Genomic DNA, 23,457 nt, shown 5'->3' on the forward strand with positions numbered 1-23,457 from the left:
GTGGTGTACTAGAAGGGCTCTACTGAAATCATCCAATGAGGTCTAGGGCATGTGGCGGTGATTTTCCTCAAACTCATTTTTTTTAATTGTTTATTTTAAATTATGACTAAAGCTTTTAGACTGTGCTACTGTTTTTAATCATTCTTCAGATTAGCCTTGTCTTTTTAAATATTTACTTATCATGTATTTCCTGATTTGTATTGTAAAGTCTGCCTGCCTGTAATATAGCTTCTGTATTGTATTCGGTATATAGGTTTTTAACCCTATCCATGCTGCCGTCGGCCATTGGCCGAAGGCAGCACTACCTCGCTGGTGCTGCCGTCGGCCAATGGCTGACGCGGCCCCACCCGTTTTGCGGAAGTGCCGCATTTCCGCAAAACGGGCGGCGCAGCCAACAGTTTAAGATAGTTGGTGTTGTATTCCACTCCTCAAATTCCCTATTTTGATACTTGAGTCTAATTATGCTGTCGCATATGATTTTAGAGCTGTACTTTTCTAGGTCGTAATGACCGAAATAAAGTTTTTCTGAACTGAACTGTACCACCTTTAGGATTTTGTTTGTGCCTTTAGGGGCTACTAAATTCAAGGAGTTACCAGTCCAGGCGAGACAGGATTTCTCTTTGCAGAGGGAGGAAAAATAGGTATGGTTTTGCGCAACATCCTCAGCATCCCATAACCAGAAGCAGCTAATTCAACAACTTGAGTAACACATTTGAAAGACTCTTCTAGCCACCTCTCTAAGCTCTTTATAGCAGATTTAAGTGATGGAACAGGACATAGTCAGCTAGGCCAGCACAATTGCGAACAGGGAGCCCGTTTTTTGCCAAAACACTAGCTCAGTTCAGTTTAAAACTGGAGCTTCTCATCCAGTTTGAGACCATCTCAAGAAAGGTTCCGTAGAATGGAGCTGTAGTGCTCTCACGGAGTAAGTGAAAAGACCAGGTGTGTGTCATCAGCATAGGTCATAATCACAACCGTGCCAAGTCCATGTGCCAAGCGGAGCAAAGAATACATTTGTCATGCAGGATGGTGGCAGTTTGTGGCCTTAAACTAGTCTGACATCCAGAAAACCCTCCCAATCTCAGATTCTTTTAAAATGTGAATACCACGGGAATCCAAAGAGGCATCACTTGTGTGTACCAAATAACTTTTTATCATTTAGAATTATCCAGAATGCCTTGCAAACATCCAGAAAAATATCCATGTGCTGTCAGTGATATTAGTTTATGGCCAATGGCACACGTTCTACCACTCTAAATTCCCAAACATATTTTAATAAAAATGATACCGACATCTGTGAGTAAGCATATATCACCATGAGAAGAAGAGGCCAAAACTGTAAGCATGTATAGTAGATGGAGGCTTGCTTTAGCAAAAATGTGGGAAATCATATATTTTAGCCACAGTTTCGCATTTGAGTTTGCAGACCATTCATACCAGGTAACTTCATGTGGTAGAATTCCCTGGTCTTTAGGGTTCAAAAGTATGTGGAGCTGCTATAGTGGCCTGGGTGCGTGGCGAGCCTGCGACAAAATCTTCCTCCATCCCTCTTGCTACATTTTGTTAAATCTCTCTATAAATAAATGTATGATTAGGGGAGGTTTTGGCCTCATCTATCTTTTCTGGTATGATATACTTACTCAAACATTAATAGTACAAGAAAAAGTGGAGCGGTGCACTCCCAGACGCGTGTGTTTTAATAATAAAGACTAGCCAGTTCCTTTGTGATAAATAGGTTCTTTATTTCATAATCCATCAAACTGTGCAAAAAGCCTCAGCCAACGCGTTTTGTTCAAAGGATTGAATTCCGTCAGGGCTAATTGTATATTGGGCAAACAGCCTTTTCCATTTTCCATTTTTTCCAAGAACTACCAAGTTTAACCACCATGGATAAAGCAGCATCCATAGTCTCTGTTGATTTTGATTGGGAAGAGGAGAAACTAGAATGCTACAATGTGAAACAGCTGAATCACTTCTGCAGGAGATTTAAAAATGCAATGATTGGTCTCTCCAAGAAGGAGGTTTTCCAAAAGGCCCTGTGGGCCTGGGTCGAAGCAAGGAATACCCCTGAGAATGAGGAAGGGGCTGAAAATGCAGAGGAGCAGCTGGAAGGGCCAAAAAGTTGAGGGGGGAGGAGAGCACCTTCCCCAGTAGGTAGTAGTGTTTCTGCCAAGGGCCTGTCCAGAGAAGAGCTGGAAGACAGGGAGAAGAGTAGGATGCAAGAGATGGAGCAGACCAAGCTCAAGTTGAGTGGGCAGTTAGAATTGGAGTTGCAAACTAGGAGATTGGCCCTAGAGGAAAATAGTATGCAGTTTGAGCAGGAGTTGAGAATCAGGGAGCTTGATTTGGAGCTCGAGAGGCTTGAGGCCATGAGTGTCTCAGCCCAGAAAAAAGAAATGTGTGTAGCTCAGGAAGTGAGCTTTGCTGAGTTGGAGGTGGAATCCAGCTCAGATGGTGGCAGCAAAATTGAGTTATCTAGTGCTGAGGGAGGAGTACATACGCCCAGAGATATGGCATGTTGGACTTGGCCCTTTTTGCAGGGTCATCCCTGAACTTTTGCCTTTCTTCTGTATTTGTTCTGACCTGTTGTTTGCTGTTTTATGACTCTGGGCAGTTTACCACTGCTGATCAGTGCTAAAGTGCATATGCTCTCCCTATTGTAAATTGATTTATGGATTAGTTACTCCATGATTGGCTGGTTTGGTTTACTTGTCAGACCCTAGTACAGTGCAATGAGTGTGCCCAGGGCCCGTAAACCAAATGTTGCTGGTGGGCTTGGAGCACTTGTTGTGCCACCCACAGAAGCATCCTGTAAACATGTGTCTAAGGCCTGCCATTGCAGAGCATGTGTGCAGTCTGGTACTGCCATGCTGACTGGGCAAATGCACCCACTTGCCAGTCCCTAAACCTTCCCTTTTCTTCATATCAGACACCCCTATGGTAGGCCCAAAGGCAGGGTGCATTGTAAGTATACGATAGGACAAGCCCTGATGTGTGTGGCATGTCCTAATAGTGAATTACAGCCATTTTCGTTTTTTCACTATTGCAAGGCTACCTGTTCCCCATAGGCCAGAATGGGCAGTTTGATTATTACATCTTATACTCCTAACTGACTCAGGGAACCAGGTAGAAATTCAAGTTTAGTATGCCTGAACTCAGAATGATAAAATACATATTTTAGTAAAGTTGGTTTTAACATTCTGTGTTTGAAAATACCACTTGTAGAAAGTAGGTATTTTCTTGTCCAACCATCCAAGCCTGCCTTTGCTAGGTTGTGTATTCCTTGTCTGGAGTTTGAGTGACAGGGTCTGGGGCTTTCCAGGAGACAGGGTGAGTCAGCACAGTGCTGAGTAGAGAGATCGGCATCTAGGTGGGTGGGAGGAGGTGCACTTGGGACCTGAATAGGGCTGTACCATCCCTCCACAATCCTGGCTCCACCTCCTGTGGTGCGTCTGATGTCTCTGCCCTGCACTGTGAAAGGAAACAAAGGGTAATGTAAACAGAGTGCTCCAGGACTTACCAGAACTGGTTTGGCCTAGGCAAAGGCCTCTCTGCCTTCAGAGAACAAAGAGAAACTGTGTATAAAAGAGGGGACCCAAACCTCAGAACTTCAGATCACTTTTGGGAAACCTTTGCTGAGGAGTGGAACTAGAGAGACTGAGGAGGTACTATCCCTAAGCTGAAGTGCTGCTTGGGGGATTGGCCTGCAGTGGTTGTCTGATTGCCAAAGAAAGGGGAGAGCAACTTTGTGTACTTTCATCAACTTGTAACGATCTCCAAGGGCTTGAGAAAAGAGCTTGCCTCCTGCTGAAATCTCAGGGACAACAGACTTCATCCACCTGCTCCCCAAGAGTTCTTTGGAAGTGTCTGCAGTTGTGCTGGACTTTTTGAGGAACCGCACATCGCAAGGAGCTGGAACCGAGACGCCGAACTGCCGCTTCACAACACGAGAGCGCCTCGCATCGCCGGAGAAGAAGATCGACATCGCAGCAGACACTACCGTATCACCAGGAAGCGTGTCGCAGGGCCTGTCAGGGCCCCCAAGAACCGCTGAGTCATTGCAGGGCCCCCGAAGTGCCTCGCATCGGCGGAGAAGAGGATCGGTGTCGCCGCAGACGCCGCCGCATCACCGGGAAGCGTGTCGCAGAGCCTGTCGCGGCTCGCATCGTTGTTGAAGCACCGTGCATTGTCAGAGAAGAGGATTGACATCGCAGCAGATGCCGCCGCATCACCAGGAAGTGTGTCGCAGAGCCTGTAACGGTCCACATCGGTTTGCACCAAGAAGAAGACAACATCTTTATTTCTTTGTACCAAAACTTCATTGAATCATGGCTTTGCTTTCTGCAGCACCACTGAAGTGCAGTAAGAAACTGACGCATCATCTCCCCTTGCAGAGAAGAACCGACGCATCACCTACCCCTACGCAGCAGTAGGGAACCAACGCATCACAATTCTTGCGTGTAAGGAACCGACGCATCACCTTCCCTGCAACCCTTTTGTTAAATTGCGTTACGCATCTTAAGGTACATTGACTTTAAGTGTTGCATTTTAAGATCTAAAGAGAACTTAGCTAATTCTACAATTCTAAAGTACAGTATTGTGGATTTTTGTCGTTTGTAGTCTTGTGTTAAGTCTATATAAAAATACTTATTTTTATACTACAACTTTTGTGGTGTCCATCTGTAGTGTTGTCACATGGTTACTGGATGTGTTCACAAATGCTTTACACACTGCTTTTGAGATAAGCCTGTCTGCTCGTGCAAGGCTACCAAGGGGGTGAGCAGGGGTTATTTTAGGAATGTACCCGCTTACCCTGACTAGACGCTAGGGTTCCTATTTGTCACAGGTACCTACATATGCCAACTAGACCCCAAATCTAACATGGCACCTGACTTGAAAGGAGGGAGTTCATACACCAGGATGTTCAAGGACATGAGGTAGCTCCAGTAGTGTGCAGTGTCCCTGAGGAAAATGAGAAAACTGACGCAGGGGTTCATGGTCCTAGTGGTGGGAGTGACACTCTACTGACTCTAGATGAAGGTGCAGGGAGAGGGGTTCCCCCAAGGATGAAGTCCTGGTATGTGAGTGAGAAGATCGCCCAGAAGAGTGTGGGTTGAGTGACAGAGACAGTCAGATACTGTCTTACCAATCTCAAGAGAGTGGTGTAGAGAACGTGTGCGAGGCACTGGATGAACAGTTGAATGATAGTTTGGTTAACCCTTGTAGAGGCTCTGTGATCCAAGGGTGGGAGAGCATATTGTAAGTCCCTGTTTTCCATAGCTATGCCAACACCCGTTGGAGAGTGAGTTCTCTGACCACAGGGAACTCACATTATAGGCAGACCCTTTGGTGAATTCCAGAGGGTCTGGAGAGGCATTAAGGAGTGATCCTAAAAGGAGTGTCTCAGGTATCTTCTGGACCTGTGTGGTGGAAGAGGTTTAGAGTAGCCCAGCTAGGTCCCGGAGTAGTGGGAGGGGTGTAGGGGCTTATATCCTGTCTCAGTGAAGAGATGGAGTGAGGGTGGGGCTGGGTGTCCAAAGGTGCCTGAAACCCAGTCTCAGGACATGGTGGTTCTTTAAGGGAACACCAGGTGGGGAGCCTAGTCTGTCCTGATAGGCTGCCCATTGAGGGGGATCTCCTAGTGTCTGGTGAAATGGGAGTGTCTGTAAGCAGGCCTCCATCAGTTCTGGTGTCTGGCAGTGCCACTCCTAAGTGGAGGGTGCAGATGCCAAGATTGAGGGGTGAGAGGGGGAAAGAGTCCCCAGTGTGGAACCAGTGAGCAGGGGCCAGCCAGAAGGGCTGAGTCACCGGTGAATGACCATGGTGACCCCACTTCTGTCCTGGGGGATCTTCAGACACTGTCAGATGGACAGGGTCAGGAGATCTGCGCCAGGCAGACTGTCACACGACACATGAGTTATATGTCACCCTTGGGGGCATATGTGCTCTCAAGGAAATCCTGGTGCACCGGGCAAGTGTTCAACCGCAGGGGATGGTCCCTGGGTTAGGAAGCCAGGTTCAGGTGTTGTCTGACCTGGAGGGTGGGACCACTGTAAACAGTGTCCTGAACGGTTGGTCCTCTAGGGATACCACTCCTGATGGGAGGGTGCAGTACTCTGGAAGGGGTGCAGAGGGAGGGAGTCCTTGCCTCTGATCCTGGTTCAACTGGAGGGTTTAGACTCTAAGTTGGAGCGCCAGGTTCAGAATGTCCCCCCTGACCATGAAGCCCAGTTGCAGGATAGAACCCCTGAACTGGTCAGTGAATTGTGCAGGACACCTGCCACAGGCACCCTAAAAATTCTGGAAGGTGGTACCACTCCAAGTGGGAGGGTGCAGAGCCCCAAAGAGGAGGACCGGGTGTGGGAGAGCCCACCCCAGTCTCTTGTCCAGCCGCAGGGTACAGGACCGGGGCTGGATAGTCAGTGTCAGTTTGTCATACTTGACCTGACAGGAGGGAGAGTGGACAAAGGGTGCCAAGCACTTGGGCTACTGCCCCGCTCTCTGATGCCAAGGAAGTTTGAGAGCCCTGAGAGGCATACGGCCTGGGTCTCATCACTGACTACTGTCAGTGGCCACTCTGGCTTGCTGTCTGTTGTTGGGACACACCTGTGAGCAAGCTAAAGTTAGGTCCTGCACAGATGGTGTCAACAGGTGGGGAGAAGGGTTAGCCATGGGTTAGCATGGTGGGCCCTGAGAGAATGGACAGAGGGTTCCAAAAAGGTTCAAATTGGCGTAGAACTGGAATATGCCCCAGATGTTGCGCTCCAGGGTCCATGTTCTATTGCCCAAAGCAGAGAAGCCCATCAAGGTAGAAGGTAAGTGATCTTTATTGCATGATTAATTAAAACCTTTTCAGTCAGTTAAAACATGTATAAAAAGCAAACTAGCGTCATTTAAAATGCAGGAATTAGTTAAATTCATTTTTTTTTAAAGTGCAGGACTCCATAAAATTACAAGAAAATAAAAACTGGTATACAATGCAGCCAGAAAGGTGCTTAGAGTGACATGAAAGGTACAACTTTTTCCAAGTATTAATTACTGAGAATTCCAGTACAATGTCAATTCCTTTAAAAATTGGGGTTGAGTATTTTGGTCTGAGTTGCGTTAAAGTCTGTGTACGAGCAACCTAAAATTAATTGGTGACAGATACAATCTGCAGTTCGTCATGACCTTTACTCGCGCGTTTATTTGCACCTCTTGATGGGTGAGTCCCATGACGGTGATTGGCTGGTTCCTTGGCCCTGATTGCTAAGCCAGGGGTGCGCGATGGATTTAGAAATGTTGTTGCGCAGTTTCTGGTTCACATCCCAAGGGTGACTGCTTCATAACGCAGAGAGACCGAGGTGTTAGACAATTGCCAAGGACAATCTCTTTTAGCAGGGATGTCATGGATTACTAAGAAGACGGTGGACCTAAGTTGATGTTCAATTTATTGGGGTACTTCCAGAGCTAGCTTTGCTTTTGCTGCACTCATTAACCGAACAAGGCTACTGGCCAACTGCACATTGCTTCCTTCGCAGCAAGCTTTTACTGCCTGCCTGCACGTTCATACCTGGCTTTTGATCAGGCGCAGCTTTAATAGCTGTCTTTGTTCCGTTCCCAAGCCCTTGCAAATGCATAATAGATGTAGAACGTCCTCGTTGATGTTGCTGCATAGTCTGCAATGGTTTGTTGTGTCTGTGCGTTTCCATGGTGGAAGATGGCGCTTTGCGGGTAAAATCCCCAACCTCAGAAGCAAGAACCTTTCTTTTGTGATTCTCAAGAAGCTTGTCCCTAGATATGGTTGTGGCTTGGCCCTCGCATAGCTCTGGATTACAAACCAGCCGTGGGCCTTCTTACTCAGAGCTGCTTTATCTTCTTCGTGGGATACAAGCTTTACTGATTTGTTTACCAGGTCCTTAAAACTTTTTTGGGGCCTACTGGAATCCCATAACTCCTGTATGGCGAGCACCCTAATTGCTAATTGAAGATAACCCATAGCCAGGCAGTCTTTTTTTGTCATTTCCTTCCACAAGTAAGAGTTCAGTGTACCTGGCTCAGCTCCCTTTATTTTATACCAGCACTTGGCATAGGCACCTTTTTAGGTTTCGACCTGGCGAGAGGCACGAAGTGCCACTCCCAGATCGAAAACTATTGTCTACAGTAGGGATGTCGGCACCGCCTCTGCCTCTCATTGGCTAGCTCCATAAATGGAGGCTAGCCATTGGGAGGCAGAGGCTGTCAATCGCGCTTTCTCTCGAAAACGCGATTCGGGGGCGTTTCTGGTGCTTTTTTTAAGCCCCGCTCCTTTGTCCCGGGCCGCGCTGCGATTGGCTGCCGGCCCGGGACACCCCCGTGACGTCATTCCCGGGCCGCGCTGTGATTGGCTGCCGGCCCGGGACACCCCCGTGACGTCAGCCAATCACAGCGCGGCCCGGGACCTGACTTGTTCCTGGTTGTTTCCTACAAACGAATCGCCTTTGAAGAGTTTCATAACAAAACAGGATTTATTAGGACCCTTGGAAGCTGCCATTCAATGAGATACTGACGGGGTATAGACATTCGTTGAAAAATCATGTTTGCATGGGAAAGGCTGCTTGTCCGTGTACGCCATGCCTTCGTTTAGAAAAGAGAAAAAACGTGAAAACAATTAGAGGGGAATGTTATAGTGGTAGAAGAATTAGAACGAAAGTACTTCGCTTTTACTTATTCTACGCATTTTCGGGTGCGGTGGGGGATTTTTGGTGGGCGTGTGCTTGCTTCTCACTTCTTTTCAATGGCGGTGGGGCTTGTTTTTTGCTGTTTTCCTCATTTCATGCCGACCACGGCCGCCGGAAGAAGTCCAGGTGAGTGCGTGTCAGTGAGAGTGCCACTTTCTTATAGACTGTGTGTCAGTGAGAGTGTCTCGGTGTTAGTGGCAATGGCGGTGACTGTATTAAGCTCCTGTGATGAATCGATAGATGACAATGGCCTGACGTGGCGAGGGCGCAGGGGGAATACAGACGGGGCGAGGGGCGGGGCTGTTCCAAACTGCATGATATCTCCCTCCCCCTTCTCATGGCCAAGTGCACACATCTCTAAATTGTAAAAGGAAAGCAGCGGCCACGGCGGATGTTGATTGTCTAAAGTAAAGCGCTTGATATGCATGTCTGTGATATATGTAGCTCCTAGGAGCAGCAGGGCTGTGGGCGCACACGGGACATGTACACACACTGCGAGTCATGGAAGGCATGCGCAGAGAGCGCCGTCTGGGCCGGGCGATCACTGCGCGCCGCGAGGCTCCCGGAGCTATTGTGCTGGTGTCAGCTGGTGAGGGCGGGGCCACCAGAGGGAGGGGGCACGGGGAGGACAAGCCCGGGTGATGGCCCTCGGCAGCTGGAGGCCGGCCCTGAGCAGGAGGAGGCCAGCTCCCAGCGCAGCCTGCAGTGCCGCCTATGCCCGGGTCCCAGCGCCCTCTCCCCGCCGCTGCTGCCCTGCCTACAGCTTCCACTGCCCTCGGCCCTGGCGCTCCCTGCTCCCACTGCCCCTCCACATGTCCCGGCTCTGTCCCTCCCTGCTGCCGTGCTCCTAGCCCTAACACCCTACCTGCTGTGTCCTGCTGAGCTCGCAGCTCCCTGGCTGGTAGTGCCCCGCAGCTCTGGCTGGCAGTGCCCCCTAGCTCTGGCTGGTAGTGCCCCATAGCTCTGGCCAGCAGTGCCCCCTAGCTCTGGCCGGCAGTGCCCCCTAGCTCTGGCCGGCAGTGCCCCTAGCTCTGGCTGGCAGTACCCCCTAGCTCTGGCTGGCAGTACCCCCTAGCTCTGGCTGGTAGTGCCCCCTAGCTCTGGCTGGCAGTGCCCCCTGGGTCTTGTTCGCACTGGCCCTAGCCCTGGCTCTCCTTAGCTCTGTCGCTCCCAGACTCGCAGTGTTACTAGTTCTGCACAGTCTTCGGTAGTGCCTCTACCAGACCCTCTGCGCCGCCTCTCCGTGGCTCGCACTGTCCCAGGCCCTCCTCTCCCTGGCTCGCACTGTCCCAGACCGTCCTCTACCTGGCTACTGTCCCAGGCCCTCCTCTCCCTGACTCGGACTGTCCCTGACTCGCACTGTCCCTGACTCGCACTGTCCCAGACCCTCCTCTCCCTGGCTCGCACTGTCCCAGACCGTCCTCTACCTGGCTACTGTCCCAGGCCCTCCTCTCCCTGACTCGGACTGTCCCTGACTCGCACTGTCCCAGACCCTCCTCTCCCTGGCTCGCACTGTCCCAGACCGTCCTCTACCTGGCTACTGTCCCAGGCCCTCCTCTCCCTGACTCGGACTGTCCCTGACTCGCACTGTCCCTGACTCGCACTGTCCCAGACCCTCCTCTCCCTGGCTCGCACTGTCCCAGGCCCTCCTCTCCCTGGCTTGCACTGTCCCAGACCGTCCTCTACCTGGCTACTGTCCCAGGCCCTCCTCTCCCTGACTCGGACTGTCCCTGACTCGCACTGTCCCTGACTCGCACTGTCCCAGACCCTCCTCTCCCTGGCTCGCACTGTCCCAGACCGTCCTCTACCTGGCTACTGTCCCAGGCCCTCCTCGCCCTGACTCGGACTGTCCCTGACTCGCACTGTCCCAGACCCTCCTCTCCCTGGCTCGCACTGTCCCAGACCGTCCTCTACCTGGCTACTGTCCCAGGCCCTCCTCTCCCTGACTCGGACTGTCCCTGACTCGCACTGTCCCTGACTCGCACTGTCCCAGACCCTCCTCTCCCTGGCTCACACTGTCCCTGGCTCGCACTGTCCCAGACCCTCCTCTCCCTGGCTCGCACTGTCCCTGGCTCGCACTGTCCCAGGCCCTCCTCTCCCTGCCTCCATCTCCTGTCGAGTCCTGCCCCGAGCCCCGCGTGTGCCAAGTCTTCTGTGTCTGCCCCTTGTTTGGCGGAGTCTGTTCCGGAGCCCGTTGTTCGCTGCCTCCCTCTCCTGCGTGCCCAGACTTGGACTAGCTGAGTTCCTGCCGCCTGCAGCTCTCGCCCCGTAGGCTGCTGGCCTGCATCGGGGTCCAGGCCTGACTCCTCCAGAAACCAGCCGACCCAGTGCCCCGTGGATGAATGGCGGCAAAAGCCTTTTAAAGTTTGATCCGCTGCGGGTGATCTGTCAGACACATGCCGCAGTCAGCTTTGTTTTAGTCGCCCAGTTTGGTCACCCTGCTCTAAATGTTTGATGGTGGATCGGAAATGGAAAGAGGGTCTTCCGTGGATTGAACCTGGGACCCCCAGGGCACTGCCCGCGCATGGGCATGCCGGGCTTGCATAGCTCTGTTTGGTGACAGATTGAAATTCCAACACCAGCCTCCTCTTTCTTTGTTTGCCACCGACCTATCTGTCAAACGCCCACCCGGAGGACTGCCAACTCCCGCCCGGGTCTGGTGGCAGGTCTGGTGGCCACAGTGAACCGGAGGACAGCTCGACTGGGCATATGCGCTGCCTGCTGCCCGTGTCACCCTCCCGGACGACATGCCCATGGTGCAGAACGCCCCATGGTGCCAGGAGAGGGGTCGAGTCGGCTGGCAGTGGGAGAGGCCCATCGGAGTGGACTGCAGTGCCCCCGAGCCTCGCTGTATCTGGCTGGCCAGTTTACGGGATGGTGGGTCAGGAGCGGGGCATAGATGGCATGGTGCCAGCCACAGTGGTGGGCAGCAGAAGCGATGGTCTGGCTCCCGGATGGAGAAGCCCGTGGCGGTAAGAGACCCAGAAATGCTCGCTTGTTTATATAGCACTTCTACTATTTCTATAAGCACTAGACCTTAGTAAAGTCTTCCATTTTGCCCGTTCTTCTATATTTGAAAACACCAACGATCTCACCCGCTGTCTACACATGAGGGATCCCGAGTGTGTGCGTGTGTGACTGCTCCAGTGTGTGCGTGCATGTGACTGCTCCAGAGTGTGTGTGTGTGTGACTGCTCCTGTGTGTGTGTGTGTGTGTGTGTGTGTGTGTCTGCTCCAGGGTGTGTTTGTATGTGACTGCTCCAGTGTGTGTGTGCGTGTGCGACTGCTCCAGTGTGTGCGTGCATGCGACTGCTCCAGAGTGTGTGTGTGTGTGTGTGACTGCTCCTGGGTGTGTGTGTGTTTGTGTGTGTGACTGCTCCAGGGTGTGTGTGTATGTGACTGCTCCAGAGTGTGTGTGTGTGTGTATGTGACTGCTCCAGAGTGTGTGTGTGTGTGTGTGTGACTGCTCCTGGGTGTGTGTGTGTGTGTGTGTGACTGCTCCAGAGTGTGTGTGTGTGTGTGTGTGTGACTGCTCCAGTGTGTGTGTGTCTGCTCCAGTGTGTGTGTGTGTGTGTGTGTGTGTGTGACTGCTCCAGTGGGTGTGTGTGTGTGGCTGGCTCTGGGTGTGTGTGGCTGGCTCTGGGTGTGTGTGGCTGGCTCTGGGTGTGTGTGGCTGGCTCTGGGTGTGTGAGTGGGTGGTAGTAATTGCTGTCTGCTGAGCTCGTCCATAGGGTACAATAGTTCTCACATTTGCGAGAGATTAAGCTATTGGCAATGTAAATGACAATGCCATTTATTTATCTGTTTTCAAAACCAACACATACATGCAAATTTTGTCATTTACAATGCCAATAGCTCTAACTTCTCCAAAGGCGAAACCGTTGCATTGTAAATGCTTGTTGTGATAGTTGCTGCTTTTGTAGCCCAAATTCTAACCTTATTTCAGCTGGCGATGTGAACTGCTGGAGATTAAATTTTATTCTCACAGCCTTGGAGACCGCATTGTCCAGGGTAACCTTATCTCTCCCTCTCATTGATTCACTCCCGTAAGTGATCATGGGTAGGAGTCGTGCTCGGAGCACTTCTAGTAAAGGGAGTAGGTTGGGGCCAGATATTTTATGCTTGATGTTTTTTAATGCTACCACCAGTGAGGTCCCTCTGCCTTTGATGGCTGCTTTCTGTTTTGAGAACGAGCCGTGCCTGTCAAAGATTACTCCCAAGTACTTGTATTCCACAACCGTCTCCAGCAACCTGCCCCCCGTCATCCATCGGGTTGGTTTTTGTTATTCCGGTGGCTTAATACCATAACTTTGGATTCTTCAAAATGTATGCTTAACCCGTTCTTATCTGCAAAGTTACTTGTAGTGTTTATCAAGTGTTGCAAGCCGACTGGGGTACGGCTGATAAGTATCAGGTCATCGGCATATAATAGATTTGAGAGAGTTAAGCCCCCCAGATTCGGTGCATGTTGGTTGCAGTTATCCAGCTCTGAGGTGAGATCGGAGACGAAGAGGTTGAACAGGGTCGGGCCAGGACACAACCCTGTTTCAGCCCTTTGGTGGTAGATATTCTCCTAGACAAACTTTCTCCTACTCCCACCTTAATTTGGACCCATGTTCCGGAGTGAAGTAAAATGAGCTGGTTCAGGAGGTTAGAGGGAATTCCCCACCTCAAGAGTTTTGACCAGAGTATCCCCCATCGACGCTATCAAAGGCAGCTTTATAATCAATAAAACATACAAATAGTGGTTTGTTGATGTTTTTTGTATCATCTATCAAGAGTGAAAGAGCAAGAATATTTGTTGAAGTCCCCATGTTTTTTTGGAAGCCAGCTTGGTTGATGGGAATTAGGACTTTTTCCTGGGCCCATTCCGTAAATTCGTTCAATAAGCAGCCAGCATAGTATTTGGCGTCAATGTCTATTAGTGCGATGAGCCTGTAGTTTTTTGGCTCAGACATACTGTCTTTTTTGTGGATCGGTGAAATAATCGACCCCTTCCAAGAATCAGGAATTCTTTCGTGTTCCATTGTATACTTGAAAAGGGGTAGTAGTGCTTCAGCCCAGTATTTCGGGTCCTGCTTATATACGATAGATGGTAGGCCATTGGGTCCAGGCGCTCCGTCTTTCCGGCTTTTCGAGATGTTGTTCACTAGCTATTTGATTAAGAAGAAGGGGATGGATTCCAGTCCTTGAGGTTGGGGGAGCTGCTGGTCGCACTGGGACTCTGATAGGGCTTGTTTATTTTCACCTGTTTCCGCTTTGAAATGGCGCTGTAGGTACTTTTCCCAAGTGTCTTGAGTAATGTATGAGTTTATTCCGGGGGCTGTTGGGTTCTCTAAGCTCTTGACTGTCTGCCAAAACCTGGTGCAGTTATTGTTTTTTGCGTCGTATAGCAGTTTTGCCCATGTTGTGTCGGATTTTTCCTTTTTTGCAAGCCATAAGATTTTTTTTGTTGCGTGCTTTTAGACTCCTTAGTGCTAACTGTATGTTATGGGCTGGACCGTATAGGCAGAGGCTACGCAGTGCCTTATTAATTTCGCTCTTTATTTGTCTTAATTCGGTATTCTGGGATCAAGTGAAGTGAATTATTTGGTTGCTGGCTGACTTGCATGGTGCCTCTTGTACGTTTTTTGAACTTGCTTTTGCATCTGTTCGCTCGTTTATTGATATATTTGAGTCAAAGCTTTTGGTGAAGTTTTCCCAAGCTGCTAAACTGTTCGCACTCAGCTGTTTGCTTTCCTCCCATCTTATTTTTGATAGGTCCAATAGTTTTTCTGGATTGCTTGTGTTGCATTTAATTCGCCGGTGGTTCAAAGAGACCTTTAAATTTAAATTCTCTATTGGATGTGTAATTGCCGTTCCATGAACGTCGAGTATGAACTCTTGAGGTTGGTGGTCACTGTGGTCCGGTGTTCCGATCCTAAACCCTTTTATTGAGCTAAAGAGCGATAAAGAGATACAAGTGTAGTCTATTGCAGTATTTGTGTGGGCATTATGGAAGGTTGCAGCATGTGGGCGGCCTTCCGCAAATCGACCGTTTAGTGCAACCAGGGACAGATTCTCTAGTTCGTTCAGGAGGTCTTTTGAGATCTTAGAGTGCTTGCCCCGCCTGTATTCGTCTTGGCGAAGGACCCCCCACAATGCGTGTCGGTCTGATGCCGGCCTATCCGGTTCAGTGTCCCCTGTGAGACTCATGTTGAAGTCACCTGAGACGATGTAGTTTGAAGAAACCTATTCAGTGACTAACTTGGTTAGTTCGACTACCAGAAGTCTTGCACCTGTTTTTTTATTACGGGTGTGTACGTAGGTGTTAACAAGTATTAGCTGCTGTTTGTCACTTGGTCCTGCTATTTCTATCTGTAATGTTTGTATTCCATTTGCTGGAGTGTTTTTACTTGTTAATTCCTTCACAGATGTTATAGTTTTGATTGAGGCATAGGTCGTACGGCCACCTTGTAGATGAAGCGGGTCTTCCAGCCATGTTTCTTGTAGGAAAATTATGTTGAATTGTTGAAGGTACATCAAAAAAGCTTTGTCAAGTGTTTTAGCTCCAAGGCCGTTAATATTCCAAGAGCAGAATTTTAGATTTAAAATGTTTTCTGCATTTTCTGTTCTCTGTCATTGATTCTCTGGTCTACAATTTATGGTTTTTGCTATCCATGACCAGTCACTTAGTGTGTCCTTTCCTCCTTTGATCCGTGCATTGTGAGTGATTGCTCCAATATTGTCTATGGCGTCAACGGAGGTGCTACGAGCCCCTTTGAGCACAGAGTCGGAGGGTCGACGGTCGCCCTTATTACTTGGCCTGCTACCTTTGGGCCCTTGATGGAGTTGAAGAAGGGGTTCTGGGTACCCGACTGTGTGATAAGACTGTAGTCGGATCCTCCAGGGTTCTAGCTGGTGCTCCTCCTGGAGTATTATCTCTGCTATTTCTCGGGTGGCCCAGGTTGTTTTTGTTGTTTTGTGCTCCGACAGGTGTTTGAATGTTTCAAATTCAAGGGATTCCAGATCTTGTGAACCTATCCCAGCCAAGTTGCTGATGGCGGTTAATATTCGGTGTCAACCCGTCCTTTAGATTTGTATACTGGGATGAAAAGAATTGATTTCGGAGTTTCCTGTCGGTGATTGTTTGAGGGATTTACGCTGTGCAGGTCATTTTCCTTTCCCCCTATATTTAGAATTAATTTCGGAGTTTACTGTCGGTGATTGTTCGAGGGATTTACGCTGTGCAGGTCCTTTTCCTTTCCCCCTATATTTGGGGGAGACTGTTTTTCTAGTTTCATTCTGTCAGCGTTTTGACTGCCTAGCCCTTTCCTCCGCTCTGTGTAGTGACCACTGAGACTAACTGGGCCAGGTACTGTGTCCGATTTTGATTTATGGTTTACTGTTTCTGTTTGCCTGGTGGAGACCTTTACGGCAATTGTTGTTGCGGGGATGAGTCCCCCTGAAGTTGCTGGTGCCGGGGTATTTACCCCTTGTTTGGCTAAGTTGATGGTCTCAGGGAGTATATGATCCCTTAAGTGTGCTATTCCAGCTTCTTCTGGCCCTGTTGTACCGGTTGCAGCGGGGTAACTTGCCTCGGATTGTGAGGTTGAAGGCACTCTGCTTGCTCTTTGTTCTGGCTGTGATCCGCACAGAACATGTGTTGATGCTTGAAAGAAGGTTTTAATGGTTGGACTTTTATTCCTCCCTTTCCTCCATTGTTTCCGGCGTTGTTTGGAAGATTGAAATTTGTTCAGAGATACTTGCTCCCCAACTGAATGCCTTGTCTGGTTGTTGCAGTTGCTGGATCTCTGCTCAGTCTTCTGTTCTTTTGGATCGGCCATGTCACTTGTGGAGACAAAGCCCAAATGTGAGCTCTCGTTGTCCCTTTCATAGGTTCCTGGTTCCTCTTGTTGCACCTGATCTGCCGCCACTTCTCCAGGTCGTGGTTTGGTACTGGCAGCAGAGGCAGAGGAGCTAAGAGCGTTCTTGTTCTCGTTGATTGTAGGTTGCTCTATGTGGTCCTGAATACGCGATACTTTGTCATTTGTGAGATCTCCTATTTGTTTGTCATTGGGTTTTGGCTCACTTATATTCGTTGAATTGGTTTTGTTAGTGATATTTAAGTCTTTTAAAAGGTCGCCCATTACTGCAGGCAATGTTGCGAGTTTATCGATGATTAAATGGCAAGTACAGCTCAGAGGGATTATTGTTGTTTCGGTTTGGGCTCTTTTGATGAGATTGTTCAGATCCGACAACTTACTATCGATGCTTGAAACATGCAGGGCTAAACAGTTAAGGAGGGTTAGCTGAATTTCCATCTTGTCTGAGCAGTATTCCATAGCTGTTGTTGCGAATTACATTGTGTTTAGGAGAGATGCCCATATTTTGCCCTCTCCAATAGGTGTCTCCTTTATCGGGTCACGTGTTGCTCTTCCAGATTCTTTGACGACTACGTTGCCTTTGGCCTTGGAGGAGTATGTGGTTACCAGATTTTCCCATTCTTCATTCGATAGTGGTGACACGTTACCGAATTTGCACCCCGGTGTCTCTTCTGGATCGCCCCCGTTCTGACCGGTGCTGCTGCCCGTTGTAGTAGAAACCAGTTCTGACAGGGGTCTGGTAGGTGCTGGAATTAGCTTGATATTGGTGTTGAGGTCAGTTTTAAATTCTAGGTCGGGAATTCCAGCACCATACCCAGGGCCCCAGTGAGCTGTGAATTTGGGTTGGTTCTTTCGTTTGTGTGGTATGGGGCAGGGGAAATCGTATTTGGGCTTGATTGGGGGTTCTTAGTTTCCTTTGTTTTGGATGAAGTGGTGTCTGGGGTAGTGATGGTGGTTGAAGTTGTCTCAGAGGAGGTTGAGTGGACTTGTAGGACTGCGTGCCCTGCAGGTGCATAGACTGCAGCAGCGTGAGATGACGTGCACTGACGGGCCATATTATAATGTCTGGCTCCAGTGGAATAGTTGGTGGTGTTTTTTTGTCACTGGGGCGGAGGAGGTAGACTTAGATTTTCCTTGGTTCCGTTTCCCAGTGAGTTTGTTGCTGTTTTTGTCATTTGCAGGGCGTCCTATTCTGTCACTTGTGGCCACTCTTGATCTGTTGTATCTTTTTCGGGGTTGGGTTTCAGACTAGGTACCTTGCCGCTGTTTTCTGGTGTTGTGCCCTTCCTTGTTGGTGTTAGCGCTTCTGTTCCTGTTTCCTTTTCCATTTCTGGGTGAAGTGGGGAGGGGAGGCCCAGCTGCTTGCTGATTCCAAGATTTAACACTGTCCCAGCATCTTTTCCAAAAAAGAATTCTGAGTATATTTTGGGATGGAAATTAAATTTGTTCTGATTTACTGTTTTTTTATTCGCAGGCGCGATAGTTGTATCCTCTATGTCCACAAGTGTTTCGAATGCCTTGTGGAGTGATGGCGCTTCCGGGGCCAATGTTGTTGAAGTAGTTACTTGAGTTATATTTAGTTCTTGTAAAATAGCGCTTTTCCTTCTCCTGTTATTGATGACTTGTGTAACAGAATGCCTTTCCCTGCCAGATCTCATATTTGTCTTGTCTTGATGTGTTTTGATGTATCTTGAATTTGAAGAGTTTTTTACTTTAATGTGTATATTTGTAATTTGTTATATTGATTTTTCTGTTCTATTAATTGAAGTTGATGGTAAATAGGCTAGTAGCTATTGTTTTTTTTTCCTGCACTGTTTTATGCGATTTCTCTTCTTTTTTTAAAATTTTTTTTTTTATTGAGGAACCTGTTAGGGATGGCCCCTGGGTTGATGCTTTGGCCGAATCGAGTAATTGGCAGACCTGATGGGGTGCGCGCCTGGCTGACGCTGCTGGCTGATAGGTGCACCGGCGCACCGGGGCCTTGGTTGTAGTTGATGAGTATAGGTCAGGGAGGGCAGCCACAGAACTGCCACAGAGCAGCTGAAGAGTACTGGACCCTAGTATTTAGCTTTTCGGGGAGTTCGATTTGAAAGCTGTAGGCTGGGGGCTGAATGCAGGCGGATAGGGTTTTTTTTGCCGGAGTGGATGGGTGTCGGAGTGCGCAGCATTTCTAGAATCCTCTAGAGCTTTGGGGATCCTGTGGATCCTGGTTGAAGCAGCAGCTCTCCCCAGCTTCCCTCCGCTATCGCAGTCGCAGCTGCAGCCTACCCCCCTGGGATCTCTCCTCTCTCCAGTGCAAGTCGCAGCCCTCACCTGCGACCAGACTCAGCCGGTCTCTCGCAGCCGGCCTCCCCTTGGGGTCCACTCAGATGCACAGGCTCTCCCACGGCCCGCGCCTGCTCAGCCCCACTTGGCCCAGCACTCCAGCCCCCCGTACAGATGCCAGCGGGTGTCCTTGGATTCAGCTGACCTCACCCGGCCGTCGGGTCGGTAAAATGGCGGTCTGGTCTGGTGTCGGCGGTGCTTGCTGGCGTGACTGCCGCTACCGCTCAAACACTCCCAGCAGCAGCTGCAGCAGATCACACGGCGTGATTACTCACGGACGGTGAGCAAGTGAGTACGAGAGCAAAAATACGAACGAGTAGACCTCCAAATAATGTACTGACTGACGGCCCATCAAGGTAGTGAATGGTCTACCCTGCGTTTTGGCTGGAAGGGGGTTGTGTTGGACTTGGCCCTTTTTGCAGGGTCATCCCTGAACTTTTTGCCTTCCTCCTGTATTTTTTCTCACCTGTTGTTGGCTGTTTTATGACTCTGGGCACTTTACCACTGCTGATCAGTGCTAAAGTGCATATGCTCTCTCTATTGTAAATTGATGTATGGATTAGTGACTCCATATTTGGCCTAATTTAATTTACTGTCAGAACCTAGTACAGTGCACTGTGGGTGCCCAGGGCTGGTAAATAAAATGCTGCTGGTGGGCTTGCAGCACTGGGTATGCCACCCACAGAAGCAGCCTGTAAAGTGTGTCTTAGGTCTGCCATTTCAGAGCCTATGTGCAATCTGGTACTGCCATGCTGACTGGGCCAGTGCACCCACTTGTCAGTCCCTAAACCTTCCCTTTTCTGCATATAAGTCACCCCTATGGTAGGCCCAAGTGCAGGGTATACTGTAGGTAAAAGGTAGGACAAGCCCGGGTGTGGGTGGCATTTCCTAATAGTGAATTACATAATTTTTGTTTTTCGCTATTTCCAGGCTACCTGTTTCCATAGTCCAGAATGGGCGGTTTGATTATAGCATCTTATAATACTAACTGACTCAGGGAACTAGGTAGAAATTCGAGTTTAGTATGCTTGAACTCAGAATGGTAAAATATATCTTTTAGTGAAGTTGGTTTTAACATTCTGAGTTTGAAAATACCACTTTTATAAAGTAGGTATTTTCTTGCTTAAACTGTCCAAGCCTGCCTCTGCTAGGTTGTGTATTCCTTGTTTGGAGTTTGAGTGACAGGGGCTGGGGATTCCAGGAGACAGGGTGAGTCAGCACAGGGCTGAATAGAGCTATCTGCAAGTAGATGGGTGGGAGGAGTTTCACCTGGGCCCTGAATAGGGCTGTGCCTGCATTCCACAATGCTGGCTACACCTCCTGTGGTGCGTCTGATGTCCCTGGCCCACACTGTCAAAGGAAAGAAGGAGTATTGTCAAGAAAGTGCTCCGGGACTGCACAGAACTGGTTTGGACTAGGCACAGACACTCTCTGCCTCCAGAGACAAAGAATTTTGCTAGTATAAATATGGGGACCCAGACCCCAGAACTTTAGATCACTTTTGGGAAACAAGGAGAACCTTTGCTGAGGAAAGGAACCGGCAAAACTGAGGAGAAGACTATCCCTAAGCTGAGTGCTTTTTGGGGGATTGGCCTGCAGTGGTTGCATGACTGCCAAAGAAAGGAGAAAGGACTTTGTGCTACTTTCAAATCAACTTGTAAAGGATCTCCAAGGGCCTGAGATAGAGCTTGCCTCCTGCTGAAGTCTCAGGGACAACAGATTTCACCAACCAGCTCCCCTGCCTTCCCTTGCTGGGAATTGAAGTGCTTGCTGTTGAGCTGGGTGTTCTGAGAGACTGTGTGTCACTGGGAGTTGGAAGCGTGACTCAAAACAAAGAATTGTGCTGCCACTGCAGCCGTTGTCGTCGCATCACTGGAAAAGAGGGTCGCCGTCGCAGCAGACGCCGTCGCATCACCTGAGAAGCATGCCCGCGCTGCCTCTGTTACCATCGCATCACCGAAGCGCCTCGCATCACCGGAGAAGATTGTCGCCATCGCCGCAGATGCTGTCGCATCACCGGAGACGCGTGTCACAGGGCCTTTGCGGCTCAGAAGATTTGTTGAGTCACTGCACGGCCGTCAGGCGTGCACGCATCATTGTTGCATCAAGAAGAAGACGCCATTTTGTTTCATTGCACCGGATCTTCATCACATCACGGCACTGCTGGTCGCATCGCCACGGAAGCGCAGTAAGAAACCGACGCATTACCTCCCCATGCTGAGAAGAACCAACGCATCCCCTACGCAGCAGTAGGGAACCAACGCATCAACGTTATTGCGTGGGAGGAACCGGCGCATCACCTTCCCTGCAACACCTTTGTTGTATAGCGTTACTCATCCAACAATACATTAAACTTAAAGTGTCTCATTTTACATCTACAGAGAACTATGCTAATTCTACCATTCTAAAGTATAGTATTGTGGATTTTTGTCGTTTGTAGTCCTGTGTTAAGTCTGTATAAAAATACTTAGTTTAATACTACTACTTGTGTGGTGTCCACCTGCAGTTTTGTCACTGGGTTACTGTATGTGTTCACAAATGCTTTACATACTGCCTCTGAGATAAGCCTGTCTGCTCGTGCCAAGCTACCATGGGGGTGAGCAGGGGTTATTTTAGGAGTGTAGTCCCTTACCCTGACTAGATGCAAGGGCCCCTATTTGGTCAAAGGTATCTACCTCTGCCAACTAGAGACCCCCAAATCTAACAATGTCTCACAAAAATGGATCCTTGGTGTCCAAGCCACCATCAGGGCCCCTCAGGGGGGGTGAGAGAAACACCCCGATCTTCCCCTTTCCAGAGATTCTCTCCATAAAGGATTGCCTCCTTAGGAATCCAATAGATTCACAATCGCTAGGCGTGAATCCTTTCAGAAAAGGCTTCCCCCCAAAAAAATGTGGTCCTGCCTCAGTCCTCAAGCAGGGATCCTTTGGGTGGATGGGAGGGCTGTCGGTATGGGCGCTAGTGAAAACAGGACATACATCCCTTGCCAAGATGGCCTCTGCTGTTGTAGAACAGGGTGTGGACAGATTTAATCACCTTTTATGCAAGAGATATACAGCATATGTTCCACAATATGGAATAATTGAGAGTTTTTAATTCGAGAGTTGTGTGAGTGGGTAACTCAGTGTTTTGTGCCTACTACAAAGAGGGGTTTGTTTTCAATTCCTGTTTGCTTACTTACCCTGATACAGAGCGGTGCTTCACATCACTCCTGAGCCACTGCCAGGTGGGGTGAGGTCTTCACTTCTTACAAACCTGGTAAGATTTACATAAATTATGTTCATATGGGATATAATTGTATACCCCTCTATGTTACAATGGAATACTACGACAATGGGTATCAGTAGCACTCTTATTTTGGCTACACTAAGGTTTACAGTCTATAACCTAGCGATGTTTGTGCATTAACATGTGTTAGAGGAACCACTAGCACTTATCTTCTTCTTGCTGACCCTTTTCTTAGTGAAAAACACACGAGTTGTAAGAACAAGACATGAAGTGACACCTAGGAACCTTCAGGTGATCTCTGTACCTGTCTTTATATATGTTTTTCACTGTTTTTCACTTTTTTACTTATTTTGGCTTTTGCAGTAGCAATATTTGTTGTTAGGTCCTGAAGAAAGCAAGGATAATTGTATCCACTATTGCTAAAACATGTCGACCTGGTACCACATCTAGACAGCCATTTTTTCAACCTGTCTTGGCAAATTTTTAAACATTGGTAGGGCGAGTATCACTCGAATAAAGTTGTTCATTACTCCCCAATCCAATTTTAATTGCACACTTTTCTTATTTTTTTGTATTTTAGTTTCCCTCTTTTTTGCACTGCACACTGACAGTCACTATATGACTTGCACTTACTATTCTAAAGAAGTATAGGACCACACTATTCTCTAGTCCAGTCAAAGGAACCATTTCACCATTTTGGTTACCTTTGTTCATGAGAATAGCACATCCGTATATATGGCCTATTTAAGGAATCCAAATGATGAAGGGCGGTTCCGAGTGGTGACTGATGGGTACCTTAGACCATCTACTAGGATGTCTTTGCATACCATCTTTTCTTAGTCAGTTGGTGGTTTGATATGCTTTCTGGTGACTTGCACGGTTGATTCACTGTACTTCTAGACCCTCTGGAACTCTTTTTTGTGTTGAATACAGTTCGGGAATGTTCCCAGAGTTGAGGTCTCTAAATATTCCCATGGGTCCCCAATCTGATCGGTATGTTGTTGTTGTTCTCTGCTGTTGTCCTCCTTGTCCAGAGTGCCACAATTTAGCAACCTTCTTTTGTGTACAAAGGCAGCTCAACAAAACCTGATTGCCTACTATACAATCCCCTATTTCTAGTGGGAGTGGGGTAAATGGGGGACATGGTACCACTATTTCCCCTCAAGGTGAGGGTAAATTATGTCACCTAAGCTGAGTAATGCGCAAATAACAATAAGGCTTTTCTTTCAGTCGCAAATGTTTATGGCTAACAGGTCGCTGCACAGTGAGATGACACTGCTTGGCGGCACTGAGTGTTCATACAGCTTCACGCAGTGAAAAATAAGCATTCCAGTTTAGACA

Source organism: Lissotriton helveticus, chromosome 4_1 (genome assembly GCF_964261635.1).
Source record: "Lissotriton helveticus chromosome 4_1, aLisHel1.1, whole genome shotgun sequence".
Taxonomy (NCBI): Eukaryota; Metazoa; Chordata; class Amphibia; order Caudata; family Salamandridae; genus Lissotriton; species Lissotriton helveticus.